The following is a 15,407-nucleotide window of genomic DNA, read 5'->3' as shown; positions in this document are numbered from 1 at the left end:
CACTCACACTATTTAATTCACATCATTCCACTCACATTATTTAATTCACACACTCACATTATTTAATTCATATTATTCCACTCACATTATTTAATTCACACACTCACATTATTTAATTCATATTATTTCACCCATCTCATCTCTCCTCATTTCTAACCAACGTGCACTCATTCTCTCCATTCTCTCCACCATTCGGCCATCACTCCATCCAACATAAAATAATCACTCATCACATCCACTCAAAATCAATAAGGTTAAACCAATTTAATCACAGGAAATTACCTAGGGATTTTCACAGAGAAATCTGACAGAAAAGTAGCCGGAAAGACACTGCCGGAAACGGGTCGCTGCCGGGTTGGATTTCCGGGTTCGGGTCACGGGTTGGCTGGGCTCTCGGGGTTACGGGTTCGCGGATTCACTGGGTCGGCATACCAGATCGTGGGTTCACCGGGTAGAATCGCCTGAATCTCGGGTTATGGGCCACGGACTACACAATCGGAGCTCCTGGGTTCCATCAAACGCCGACCCATCAGAAGATCGGCCGGAAATCGCCACTGGGACAGTGGGATTTCGGCTTCTGGTTCACCGAAAGTCCACTGGAACTGCCGATCGTGGAGGATCGGGCTTCAACGGGTCTCCGGGTCACACAGTTTACGGGTTCGTCGGAGCTCCTCCCGGGTCTGATGGTTTCAGCCCACGAGTTCGCCAGCAGTGGAACTTCTAAATGGCCAGAAGCCATCCTTGGTTCCGGTGCTGACCCACTGGAAAACGGGTCTCCTGAGTCTTCTTGGTTCCATCTCTCTCACTCGGTTTGTGTTCGGGAAGGAGAAACGAAGAACTGAAAGAAGAGAGAAAGAAGAAGAAAGAATATAAGGAAGAAAAGTTATATTCCATCATCATGATGTTATTCCTTGTGATCATTGTGTTTCCCACTATCATGTTAGTAAATAATATATATTTCCTCCTGACTCAATAAGCTAGCACACCTTCATTCACGTACAAGCTGTCCTTCATAATTGCAAGTACACCAATTGCAATTATATACATATATTATTGGTGAAGAGCTGGAAAGAAGAAGAAGGAATAGGGAGGAAGAAGGTGCGGTAGGTTGGGATGTTATTAAAAGTATATATATATATAATAATAAAAGTAAGTGGGATATTATTATATAAATATATTATTATTATAACCGTAAGTGGGATATTATTATTATTATTATTATATATATATATATATATATATATATATATATATATTATTAAAACGGTAAGTGGGATATTATTATATATATTATTATTATAACCGTAAGTGGAATATTATTATATATATATATTATTAAATGGAATAAAACGCAGGAAGGTATTAATTCTCCTGCAGATTGGTTAATCTACAGGTATTTTTACACTAGGTCTTTATCAATTTAATAAATCACTAGAGTGTAATTTTAAACCCGTTTTGAGTTTAGTTCGTTTCATAAATCAAGATATTTTATTACGAACATTAATAAATATATTATTATCACACTAAATAATAAATTGTCAAATAATATTTTATACAATTATAAAATAAGGATAATTAATCTAATGATTAATTAATTATCTATTTATTAACTCAATAGTTTTCGGATATAAGATAATTATCAGTTTTATTAAAACATAGTTTATTAAATCTATTGAAAAATATTTATAAAACAATTTATAAATCGAACGATTATTTATTCACATAAATAATCATTTTTATTCTTTAATCTTATTATAAATATGTTTTAAAGACTGGGGCGCTACATTAAATGAACTGAGAAACTGTACAAAAAGGACTGTGAGTATTCCTTACTCACTCAAAATGATCATGTAGAGCTTTCTTTAATGTTTTGATATCTGCTTTATTTAATAGTATGCAACTTGTTTGGAGCATATTGTTTGTAATATGACATGTTTTAGTATTAAAGCATAGAGACAAATAGGAAGCCCTGTAAGGGATAGACAACCCAGTTGGTGGGTTTGAAGCTCTGAGAGATAGACATCCTCGGTTTTGAAGCTCTGAGAGAGATAGACAACCCAGTTGGTGGGTTTGAGGCTCTGAGAGAGATAGACATCCATGGATTTAGGAAAGATACACATCCTCGGGTTTGAGGCCCTGAAAGGGATAGACAGCCCAGGATTGAGGCCCTGAGAATAGAATAGAGGCCCTTGGCAAAGGAATAGAGATTCTGGAGTTTGAGTCCTTGGCTTAAGTGTTTATAATTGTCCTCATATTGTTGCACTACATATTGTTGCATCGCATATATTTAATTAAATCAGTAATCTTATCATTATTTGAAAGCAGTTGACTGACCCATATATTTATATATGGGCGGTATAGCCCATGATGCAGGTACGAAAGAGTATAAAGCTCAAGAATTGGATTTTGTTAGCATTGAAGAATTAGAACTGTTTATTAATGTAGTTAATGATTGTAGTAATTTCTTTGTATCAATTTGGAATGTAATACTTTAATTACATTTGTCACTCAATAAACTCTGATGTATCTTTTTAAAGAAAATAAATTTATATTCCGATGCGTCAGTTATCTCTGATGTAGTAACGTCACGTGGGAACCGGAGGTTTCTGCTTACGAATTTGCTGGCTCAAATTCGGAGCGTTACACAGTTTGTTTTGCCCCCTATGTCTCGTGAGAGATCTTTGCAGTTACTTATTGGGGAAGACAAAAAAAGCAGGTCAAGCGACTGTTTTTCTGTATTGGCATCATCAGGTTTGATCTTGCCTTGCATATGAGGTTAATTCCATATTGCATTTTTTTTAATAAAAAAAAAAAAATTGGGGAGAAATTGCAGGATTTCTCTTTCTTGGCATATCAGATATTGCATGTGTTTTCACCTGATATCTCAATTCTGTGTGCATTAATCTACTCTGCTTAGATATAATTGAGAGTTTATGATTATATATGCCAAGTGTTTTCCTGTTTATGCAAAAGTAGGATAGCTTATTTCCTCATACGATGAAAATGTGCACTATCCAAGACTCCCTAACAGGTACATCTTTCCTTCTCTAACTTTTTGTTTCTAGAAATTTTGGATAAGAGAAGAGGTCTTTGATAAGATGGCCAAATTGACTACATACTAGTTGAACCTAGAACCTAAAAACTCTAGCATTCCTTTTAGATTGCAACACCATAAGAATCAAGCAGTTAATCATATGAATTCTGTGCTTTAAATTGTATATTCACTGCTTATGTGCTAAATTTGCCATATGCCTTGCCCTCTACGTGCAAGTAAAATTTTTACTTTGTCCTTCATGGTACAAGTAAAACAATTAGGTGCTGCATCTCAGGGAGAGTGTATCAAATGAGCGTGGCTAGGCCCTAGTAAGTTATAAGGTTTGACTTTTGACTAATCTTTCACTGATTCTCTCTCTTGTCTAGAAAATCTAGTTGCCATTTGTCACGTCATTGAAAGCCATACCTTATGGGTTAAGTCTTCACACACACACGCATTGCATGAGTTGAGTTGTTGATGAGTGCCAAAAAGTGTATATTTGGACCCCTTAATTTACATTAGTTAAACCTTTAGCTTTGTTATTTTCTAATGCTTTGGTTAGCTTTAGTGTTTTTATATTTTGTAGGACAATAAGAGAGAAATGATATAATTCAAGCAAAATACAAGGAAATTCGGATGCAGCAGACTACTAGATTTAGACTTATCATAACAGGACCAAACGATATCCATTTTGAGAGTTTCTTAGGTCTAAATTGAAGTTCAAGATGTCAGCTTTCCAACGCAACAAGTTTCAGCCAGTTTGAAGATGCATGGAAAAAGATATGGCTCTTTTAATTTTAGTCGTCGGATCATCCCGAAAATCCGGAACTTTGTCCATCTCTCTTAATTTTTTTTGTCCCATTCCTTGTCTCCCCAAAGCTTGGACAGCACGTGAAGAACAGCAAGGGCAGCACCTGCAGCAGCACTTAGTGGAGGGCAGCAACAAATTCTTCCCACTCGGCCAAACATCATCTCTCCTTCCTTCCACTAAACCCCATAAAATAATACCACTCATCTCCCCACTCAACATAAAATACTCATCTCATCACTCATTCCTTCCACCCAACCGGCCAGCATGCACCATCAATTGCGTTATTCTTTCCATGAATCACGCATTGCCCATACTGAACCCTCCAGCTGGACAGCACCGAAAAATCTGGCACACACGTGATTGAGAGAGGGCTGATGCCCTAGAGCTTGCACTATATATATTTGTTGTTTCTCTTGTAAAAGTGGGTGGGAGTAGAGGCGTGAGCCTCTCTGTACATAACGTCTTTGGCTTTTGTTCTCATGCAATTTTCTCTTTTGTAAGTCTTTTATTTTCTTTATGTTTTTAATAAAATTCAGCATTTTATTTTACCATGTGTAGTTAATATTTTCGTTTAGGGTTGAGGATGAAACCTCACCATTGAAGAGAAACTGAGTTTCATGCTTGTTCATGCTATTTGAGTTTATGGGTTTGATTTCTCATTGTTCTACTTCGATTTTTCTGAGATGATGTTTTGATATCTCTTGTGGTTTCCGGATACAAGTGATGATGTGGAATAAGTTTCATTAAATCGATTGCTTGGTTTTTCATCTATCAAAACATTGGATATTCATTGTGTTTCGTTCGACTAATACATTTGATGATTTGGTTTAATCCTAATATCTTTTGTGATTTGTGCAATGAATGGATTCATTGAATGATTTAAATGATTTTTGAAGCAATGTAGAGCATACCTAAGATTTGTATGTGAGAACCTCAAAATATGTGTGATGAGCATGAGATTAGGTTGTTGTGATTTGGTGAGTGTGGATTCAAAAACCCTAAACCCCTTTATTTTCATTATTTTTGTTTATGTTTTCTTTTATCAAAAACCCCTAAATTTGGAACTAGGTTAAAATAGGATTAGTTTGAATAGAGATCAAATTTTCGCAACACAATTTCCTGTGGAATCGACCTCGCACTTGCATAACACTATATTGCAAAACGATTCGTGCACTTGCGAGTATTAAAATTTGCACATCAGTTGTCTATTTAAATTTTCTATGTCCAGGAAAATATTTGTACAGATTGTACTCTCAACTCTCTTTTATATCTCTGCCTAATTTTGAGATGCTTTCTGATTGTATTATCAGTAGATTATACATGCATGTTCTGAAAACTGACTTGAGAAATTGATTTCTGTAAATTTTCCTCAGTTTTCTGATGTTTCAGTGTGGAGCGTCCGGACGGTCCTTCTTGGTGTCCGGACGGGGATGGAGCTTAGTCGTCCGGATGGGATCAGTTTACGTCCGGACGCACGCGGCACCAAACAACCGGACGATCAGGATAGACATCCAGACGCGCGTGACCTGTCCGCTCATTTCCGAGGTAGCGAGCGTCCGGACGGCATTAATACACCGTCCGGACGGGGACCCCACGGACTCTATAAAAGGCCCCTGGTTGCTGTTTCTCCTCCCTACCCCACCAAAATCTCACTTTTTGGCTTGTTGTGAGTGATTTCTTAAGTGTTTTTTGCTTTATCTCATCCCTCCTTGTCTTTTTGTGCATTAATCTCACATTCCAGGTATTCTTCTAGTCTTTTTCTCTTCAATTTACTTTTAACTGTTAGAATGTTGATTATTTAGGAATGTTTTGAGATTATATATTTGCCATATTGAGATTATTTGTGGTGATACATTGTGGGACTAAAATGTGATAATTTATGTCTATATTTTTGAAATATTCCTTTTACTGCTGTTATTCTGCCCAATTTTTGTTGTAACCTAACAAGAATATTTTGTTTTCGATTATTTTTGGCAAAATCTTGTTGGTTTCTTTTTGCAGAATCTTGTCTGCAGGCAGTCCACAGCGCAGGGTCCGCCAGAGGACTGTGGAAGATCGGGCTGCACTTCAAGCCAAAACTATGGATCGCACAGTCATAGCCGAGCGGAATGTGATCCGCTTTGACATCATGGTGCCACCTCTGGATAGCATCCACGACATTATCCAGACATACCATTGGGGATATCTTCACACCTGCGCCTGTGTGGTGTACACCAGGCTAGTCAAACTCTTTAATGCCAACCTAGAGGTGGTGCAGGACGATGATCACGGGTTGGTGCTTCAGTCTATTGTTGACAGCCATATCATCACTGTTGATCCCTAGATCATCAGTTGCTTCATCGGAGTTCTTGTCCTCGAGATATATGGCAGCCCATACAATGAGGTTGTACACCCTCCTTCCATGGATGATCTTCGGGAGTTTTTCCAACCTGTTCCACAGGGTGAGGAGCGAGTCACCACCATCAGGATCAGCGCTTTATCCCCCTCCCACCGTATGTTGGCAAAGATTGTCCAGCATAATCTCTGGCCAGTTGTCAGGCGCAGTGACCTGATTCTGAAGAAGGCCCGGTTCGTTTATGCCATCCACCTCCGCTTGCCTTTTTGTCTGTGCAAGCATATTTTGGGCGTGATTTTGGAAGCCCGTGATGAGGGCAATACCGGTCTCCCCTTTGGCTGCCTACTCACTCAGATCATTCTTCAATCTGGCATCAATGTTACTGTAGAACCTAAGATGAAGATTCAGCAACCCATCAGCAAGCAGACTTTGATGAAGTCTAATGCGCAACTGCGGAGAGATGACTCCGATGATGAGGCCCATACCTGCCGCCAGGCCTGTTCGTTTTCCGGACATGGCTTCATCCTCTCAGACTGTCCCGCCATCTGAGCTGGAGGTCAACTATTCTCAGATCATGGAGGCTCTAGCTGCCATTCAGGGAGGGATGAACACTATGCAGGTTTCTATGTCCTCCATGCAGCAGTCCATCACCGCTATGCAGCTGGAAGTGCACTCCATCAACAAGCGTGTGGAGCAAAACCAGCTGGACCTCAAGGAGTGCCTCAAGTACCATCATCCTGACAACAGTGATGATAAGGATGATGCACCTAAGACTGCACCTATGGCAGAGGACGCTTGAGTGTTTTTTCCTTTGTTTAGTTTGTTTTGTCTGTATTTGAGACATTTAGTTTATCTTCTACTGTTTGTTAAACTTTTGGACTTATATTACTCTGTTTACCCTGGTCCTTCTGAGACCATTAGGGGGAGTAATTTTTATTGCAGTTGATTTTTTTACTCTGTTTTACCCTTTGTGCCTTTGTGACATAAAGGGGGAGTAATTTTTATTGTTGGACCGGAATGGTATTTCTAAACCGGTCAATTGATTTTTGTCCCAGAATGGCCAAATGGGGAGTTTGTTAGTTTGTAATTGGCCTTATTCTGTTGGACAAAATCACATGTTTGTAAAGAAGCCTTATAATAGGGATTCCACTATTCAGAAGTGTTTCAGAAGATTCTGCACTGCTTGCAAGTCAAAAGATTTTTGGTTCCCTGTCAGCCGTCCGGACGACATTGCCATCCCGTCCGCACGCTCATCTGTCCATAGCTCCAGCCGTCCGGACGACGTGCCATACCATCCGGACGCCAGACAGACCAAGCATCATCCGTCCGGATGACGTGGACTTTCGTCCAGACCCTCCACTATATCAAGAAGCTTCTGTGCCAGCTTGCATCCGTTTGGACGTCTCAGCAGCCCGTCCAGACGACGTCCAGTGATCGATCAGCTTCAGATTCTTTCCAAGTTCAAATAAGGGAAAATTGCTGCAACCGTCCGGACGATGTGGATTCTCATCCAGACGCACTTCTCCTTAAGGCAAGAATAGCAATTCAAATACAACCGTCTGGACGTTTGTCAGGATGGTCCGGACCCGCGTGCATCTGATAAGGAAATTGCGTATTCAACTTCAATGGTCCGGACGCCTGCCTATTATGGTCCAGACTCGCGCTTATCTGATATGGAAATTGCGTGTTGAAGATTAACAGTCCGGACTCGCGAAGCCTTATATGGAAATTACTTGCAGCGGACGTACGACCGCCCGGACGACAGTGCCTCACCTTATGGACGCGGCACTCAAACAGGAAAGATTTTCAGCGAAAATCTCATAAATTCGGGTTGCACAGTTGTCCGTCCGGACGGCCCTTTTCCACTGTCCGGACGGCACCGGTATATTTCACTGCAGTCGCCCCATTTGAACCTCAATCTATAAATAGAGGCCCCTGGGCATTGAGAACTGCAAGAATTCGGTATTGAATTCCATCAGAGCTTAAAAAGTTATTTTGTGAAGTTATTGGAGCTGATTTGTTCTCTCTCAAGCCATTGCAAGTGTGTTGTTGCTGCGCTATAACTGAAGTCTATCTTAGGGGTCAACCATAAGATAAAGGATTCCATTGAAGACTCCTTCAGGTAGGAGACCTGGTTGGGAGGCATTCATGTTGGGTTACACGTTAGAGAGCAAGGTACAACCACTGCATCAGGGGTATTTGAGTGTTACTATCTTGTATTTAGTCTTGTCTTTTCAATAATGGATATCCTATGTTTGGCTGCCCCGAAGTGGTTTTTCTCATCTTGAGTTTCCACTTCGTTAACAAAAATTCTTGTGTTATTTATTTTTCGCATTGTTTATTTTTGTTAACACAATAAACACACACTTGCATTTATAGAAGTAAATTTCATTTTTCACAAGAGAAAAACCTATTCTAACTATGATGGAGATGATAAGGCGACAACTAATGAATAGGTTCAATCAGAAAAGACCTGGGGCTGTGAATTCAAGTAATAGTATATGCCCTAAGATTGCAAAGAAGTTGGACAAAAACAAAAGTGAAGCAAGGAAACAATTATGAGTTCGAGATTGACCATAGTCACAAACCTAGGATGGGTCAATTTATGGATTAGAGTTTGTGGATGTGGTAGGTGGCAAGAATGGTATTCGCTACCCTCATCCATGTTGTGTTATATATGCTAATAGGGAACTTCCAGAGACATACCTTAGTAAGTGGTAACTGATGGAGACGTACCTAAAGTCATATTCTCTAAAGATCCTGTAATGTCCTAGAAAATATTTAATGGGTTTATTAGGATAAAAATAAAAATAAGTCTATTTGGTGTGTTTTTATTTTGATCCTATAGACTTGTAAATTGTAGTTAAGAAAATAAAATGTAAGAAAATATTTTTAAGTTTAAAAAGAATTAGGAATTTCAAAAGAAATAAGAAACAAATAAAAGAAGAGTAAATAAAAAAGGGGGGGGGGGGTGGGGAATATATATATATATATATAAATACATAATGGGCCACACGACCAAACAATGAAATGGCCATTCGGCCATTTCATGTACTGAAGGGCATTTTGCCCTTCAGTTTAAAAATAAAAATAAAGGAATAACGTGAGGCGCAAATGCGCCTCACTTAAAGGGAAAACAGGAATGAGGCAGTAGCCTCATTCCTTCTCTGCAAGTTGAAAAAAAAAAAAAAGAGAACAGGGAGGGAGTTCTCTTAAGCACTTTTATACAAAATTTGCGATCTATGAAGATCCAACGGTCGGATCTTCAATCCGTTTTCGGAAACGTGATCTTTGCACTCGGATCTACGTTCTTACCGATTGTTTTAAAGTAAAACACTAAACTCATGATTTTGAGATTTTTGGGTAAAATCCTAAATATGAGCTTAATCCTCTATATTCTTTAGGTATTTGAGCTTATTGGAGCTTACTTGAGGCTACCCAAACTTTGGGTCGAAGTTTGGTGAATTTGGGTAAGTTTTTCCTCAAGCCTTAATTTTTGGGTATTTAATATTTGTGGGATTTTAAGAGATTAACCCTTAGTAAATGTCATTGTGCTAAAAATATTGTTATTGGGGTTAAGTTTGGGAAAACCCTAATTTGATGGATTAGATAAATTTGAGGCTTTTAATTATTTAAAATTAGATTGTTAATTTATGAGCTATTCGTGGTGATAGTGATGATTAACCCCAAATTAACCATGAGTTTTGTAGAAAAATAATTATTTGTGGGGTTAGGTTTTAATGTTGGTAATTTGAATAAATTGGGAGTTTTATTTATAAGCCTAGGAATATTGTTAAGTATGAGTTTAGGCAATTGATGGGTAAAATAGTCATTGGGCAATTCAAAGTGAAAATTAGTGTAACTATTGGATAGAAACTAAATAAATGCAATGTGTTATGTACAGCGACACTTTGTGGATTGAGCCTAGGACTTGTTAGTGTTGGTGTGCAAGCAGTCAGGTGATATTTTACTCATTGAGAAACTGTTATTTTTATATATTACAGAATTGCAAAATATATATGTTGTTTTATAAATCAGAACCAACTGTATGTTGAATATACCTGTTTTGCTTGATTTGAGTACTTTAGAGTATGTTCAGATATATCAATAATGTTATGAAATGATGTATGAATGAAATGTGTTGAATTGATTTAGAGTGTTTTAATGTGAGCTGCGGTTGAGATTTAAATTATGCAAAGTAGAATGATAAAATTACATGTTGATTGGTTTAGCAAATTTGAAGGAAGCATGATTTGCAAAGAATAGGAGCATAGAGTTTGAATTGTAAAGCATAAAGCATGAGCATGAGCATGAGCATGAGCATAAGAATGAAAGGAAGAGTAAGCCTCAAAGAATGAAAAGGAAGGAAAGTCTCAAAAGGAATGAAAGGACAATCATGAGCATGCATATCATCGTTTAAATCGTGTTATGTTTTCATGATATAGAATATTGTAATTTTTATACGAAGCGTATTAGTATGCCTAAGAGTTTTAATGGCAAAAGAGCTTATGTATACTCCTATCGTCTAGTTGCATAATTTTAGAACATTGAGCTTGGATAAACAAGAATATTATCATGATTCGGTATGAGTAATACAGTGTCCTAGGAGTAGGTAGATGAATTGTCGTGGCACGTCAGTAGGAAGTGCTTGGATCCCCGAGTTTTACTCTAGTAACCGCATGGACAACTACGTGCTCGACATGAAGTTGTAATGCCCTAGGATTCTGTGTTAACCATGTTTGGAAAATGATAGTAAGCTTGTACTAAAGAGCGAGATGGCATGTTTTAAGCTTAGTCTGCTTGGTTATGACGCTATTGGTTGTGATATCAGTGTGGCTTGGGAATAGGTAGATGGATTGTCGTGGCTCAATAGTAAGAAGTGCTTGGATATCAGAGTTTTACTCTAGTAACCGCATGGACAACTATGTGCTTTGACATGAAGTTGTAATGCCCTGAGGCATAGTGTTATCACAGTTAATAACGTTAGACCTATGTGCATTTGAGCTACCAACAAAAAAGTATTATTGTAAGTGGGTTTATACGTGGTTGCATCCAAGCCATTGGAACTTCTACGTATGGGTCCAACTACATAGTATGTTTTAAATGTTTTTCTGATAGTCGGTGTTTATTATATCAGCTATGGGGGTTTTCAAACAAAATTTTATAAATTGGTAGCTGTTATAGTGTATGCGAGACTAAAAAGAAAAGTTGGTTCATTGCAAAAACCCAGTTAGTTTAATATCACTAAGGTCTCGGTATTATGTACTGAGGCGGTGAACTCACCATTTCACCTATACGGATGTGGCAAACCCCCACAACCGTATAGATGATGTTGCAAACCCCCACAACCGTATAGATGATATCCCTTTGACTGCAGGTACACCTGACTTAGAGGAGGACCCCGTAGCTGCGTATTTGGGATATTACGATTGAAGCACACCGCGACAGTTGTATTGAGCTGGACTATGGAGTTCACTCTTTGGGGTATTTTATATATGGCTAGTGACATAGGTGTCACATATTCTTTTATGTAGCCATTCTTTTGTATTGATGGATAACTGTAAGCCTTAAACAATTAGACAAATATATGGCTCTTTTGTATGGACCACATGTATTTCTGATACGCTTTCCGTTATGAGCTTTAGTGTTATGATTATTCCGCTGTTAGATATTACTCTGAATATCAGGTACATGATATGGAGCATGTACGTAGGTTAGCTGAGCGACACGTAGTCGTGCCACTGTGATGACCCTTTTATGTTTTTAAAAAATATTTTATACAAAAAAAAAATGGGTCGTCACAGATCCATCCTATGCCTGGTCCTAATGAATGGCCACTTGATGATGATACCGAACCTATAAAGCCCCCTATCTCTAAAAAACAAAGAGGTAGGCCGAGAAAGTTGAGACGCAGAGGCATTGATGAGAATGTCCGCAAGAAACTGTTAAAGGAACTTGACAGAGGTACGACGTAACATGTGGAAACTGTGGTCAAAAGAGCCACAATGCTAGAAGTTACAGGCAACCAAAAAACTATAACAGGAAGTAGTGGCCGAAAATTGTTAGGATCAGGGTTGGGAGTGGGAGTGGACTCTTACCTGTAGTACAAGCCACTAGCAATGTGGAACCCACAACAGGATTGGTTGTATGCTTTGTTTCAACCTTTTTATTTTGTATTTATGTTATTCCACTTACATGCTCTTTTTTGTATGGTGGCCACTAACATAAAATACTTTGTTTTCATGTTGGTGTTGGTAGCATGAAGCCCAACATATGGGCATCCCACTAGTATCGTCAAAACCAAAAAGGTTTCTAGGTAGGAGGACGGGGAGAACAATAGTGAGTATTCAATATTTGTGAAATATTATACTATACATGTTGTTGGCAGAATGATGGTTAATAAACTGTTTTGTAACATGTTATACTATATAATGACTTTTGTTTTGTGGTAATGATGGTACAGATTGGAGGATTGCAACATGTTGACGACTTTAACATTGAATCAGAAACAAGTCGACATGCAGCCACTCAGTAGGAATGTGACAGTTTATTTTTTGTGAAAGAATATGTGGGGTTTGTAACCATTTTTTTTGTGAAAGTTTCTTTGTCAAGGAACAAAATGTCAAATATTATAATGCATATGTGATAGTTTTTTGTGGAATCCTGTTTGTAACCCATATTTCTCAATAGTTACCTAAAGCACTGTAACTTATCTTCTAACTACAATGTGCAATTTTTTAGGTGGTAAAATGTGTTATCAATGGCACATTTCATGCCTACTTTTTTACCGTAGTTCTGTGTATATATGGACAAATTTTGATTGTAAGCAGTGATATGGAAACACTGACAGCTGAAGGGTGCATGCTATTCGCTTGTATTTGACAACATGAACTAAACATGATGATGTCTTCAACATTTTAGAAGGGAAATGATAATTGCAAACAACTCATTACAAAAAGGAAAATGGTCACATTTCATTACATATTGCCTTTCCAACAAATATTACATCAAACAAGGTTCACTAGTACAGAACAGTCAAGGATCTCTGAGCTATACAACAGGTTAAAGTTATACACTAAGTGCAATCCAATGAACCAACAATGACAACATCAAAGTTAATGGCATGTTTAAGTGTTCGATTTTTTAAAATCTGAATTCAACTATAATTTAGTGCGCGAATTCCGAGACAAATAAAGATGTTTGGATGATTGATAGTGTTTAAATTGCATTTGAAATCATGTTTGGGTGATAGTTGTATGAGAGTATTTTTTCACGAAGAACAATAGTAAGAAATAATTAGAAGTACGAAAAGTTGTGTAGAATGATTGGAGTTATGAAAATTAGTGTGAAATAATGAATGAAAATTAGTTGTATAAATAAATAATTTATTGTTTAATATAAATGGATAACTTTATAAAAGGGTATCGAATTATACGTCGTTTTGAAATAAGGGTACTGAACTAACAAACATCTTAAACTTGGGTATCCACGTTTCCAAATATCTCACTTAAGGGTACTCCGTTAAGATTTGCTGTTAAATCTTGCCAAAATTCTCAGAATACCCCTGTGTGTTTTTTTTTTTTAAAAAAAAAAATTATAAAAAATTTCAAAGATTCAGGCATGTGTATTTTTGCAAATTCCGTTAAATTCTGACCAACACCTAGGTCCTAGAATTTTCTTTTTATTTTTCGAAAAAAAAAATGGATATTTTGGATACTCCATTAGGATTTAATAACAAATCTTAATGGAGTACTCTTAAGTGAGACGTTTGGAAACATGGATATCCAATTTGAGACGTTTGTTAGTTCAGTACCCTTATATCAAAATACTGTACAATTCGATACCCTTTTGTGAAATTATCCCTAATATAAATAAATATATTTTTTTAATCCAAGAAAAATACGAATTGTTTTTTTAAAAATAAAAAAATAAAAAAATTGGCATTTCAGTCATTGTTTAGTGGTATCTTATTATTATATTATATAACTTATTAAAACACCCTCATCCCATTTAGTATAAGCAAATCCAAACTTTCAGCATGTTCTCCAAGCTTCACCACCAACACCAGCATGTTCTCTTCTTTGTGAACTCCAAATTCCAAATCCATTACGCGCTTCATTCGTTGCCTTATTCACAAATTAAAACACATAGACAGACAAACCTGTGTGTTTGTGTGTGTGTGTGTGTGTGTGTGTGTGTGTGTGTGTGTGTGTATTGCGCTTGGTGACCAAGGCTTTGGCACCATTGCCAACACCACCCTCTGCCAGCCCTCCCCAACTCCCGGCGCCACCTTCACCTTTCACGGCCGATTCGACATCCTCTCCATCTCCGCCACCTTTTTCCTAGGCACCACATCCTTCCCCGTCCCCAATGACTTCTCTATCTCCCTCCTAGACCCCTAAGGCCAGATCGTCGGTGGCCTCGTCGCTGTCGGGCTTGTCTTCATAATCGTCGCATCCTTCAACAACCCCTCCTACCACCAAATTCCAGCCAAGGACAAGGTCCACAACTCGAGGTCAAAATTTTTTATTTTTTTTCCCCAGGCATTTCAGGCCATTATTTCACGCGTTTGACAACTTGAACAAAACAAAACGTTGGGCACCTGACTAGTGTTAGAATTGAAAAAGTGCCTTGGAATTCGAGTTTTCAAAGTTGAAATTTGCGGTGAATTCAGGTCAGTATTTGGGTTAAATGCGGGTTGTATTATATATCCGACCAAACCAAAAAACCCGAATACTGTTGCAAATAGAATTCAAATTCTATTTGCATCCAAACATGCAATAAGATTAATCATTTCTCTCTTGCCATATATGTCATTTTCCTTCTCCAGATACACAATCCTTTCGGCTTTCATGCCACCTTCATTCTCTAACTGCTTAACTCTATCCATATATTTGACATTCTCATTCTTGAGAAATATAACCCTTTCCATGAGTGTATCATTTTCGATGTCTAGGTTGTTGAGTTTTTTCAACAACACTGGTAAGACATCTCCAACACTATTAGAAGTTGGAGGGTCTATCCATTTGAAAAAACGGAAAGCTGGAATTCTTTGCATCACTGGGAATAAAACATTTAACATAGATGCAACACAAAGAACCAACAATTTTAACATAACTTACCGTCTTTGGATCATATTGCGCACAGGCCTAAAATCACTTGCTAGGATTGTCCTCTGTCCACGAAGTCTTCAATGGTGAGGCGCAATAACACACCAACGATTCCAT

At 37.9% G+C, this 15,407-nt stretch overlaps 2 long non-coding RNA genes across 2 annotated transcripts; both read left to right on the top strand.

The window, feature by feature from the left end:
• The first annotated feature begins 1,659 nt into the window (after positions 1 to 1,659).
• On the top strand, positions 1,660 to 7,350 carry LOC133877075 (uncharacterized). The gene is made up of 2 exons (XR_009901650.1): positions 1,660 to 4,341; positions 5,219 to 7,350. It is a non-coding gene; the product is annotated as an uncharacterized LOC133877075 (long non-coding RNA).
• A 1,967-nt stretch (positions 7,351 to 9,317) lies between these two features.
• LOC133876648 (uncharacterized) lies at positions 9,318 to 12,875 on the top strand. Its single transcript, XR_009901608.1, has 6 exons — positions 9,318 to 9,508; positions 9,585 to 9,650; positions 10,085 to 10,139; positions 11,558 to 11,664; positions 12,439 to 12,519; positions 12,644 to 12,875. It is a non-coding gene; the product is annotated as an uncharacterized LOC133876648 (long non-coding RNA).
• Positions 12,876 to 15,407: the final 2,532 nt, after the last annotated feature.

The sequence above is a fragment of the Alnus glutinosa genome, chromosome 9 (assembly GCF_958979055.1).
Source record: "Alnus glutinosa chromosome 9, dhAlnGlut1.1, whole genome shotgun sequence".
Taxonomy (NCBI): Eukaryota; Viridiplantae; Streptophyta; class Magnoliopsida; order Fagales; family Betulaceae; genus Alnus; species Alnus glutinosa.
The sequence above is the reverse complement of the archived record's forward strand: the minus strand, read 5'-3'. Positions and strand labels throughout refer to the sequence as shown.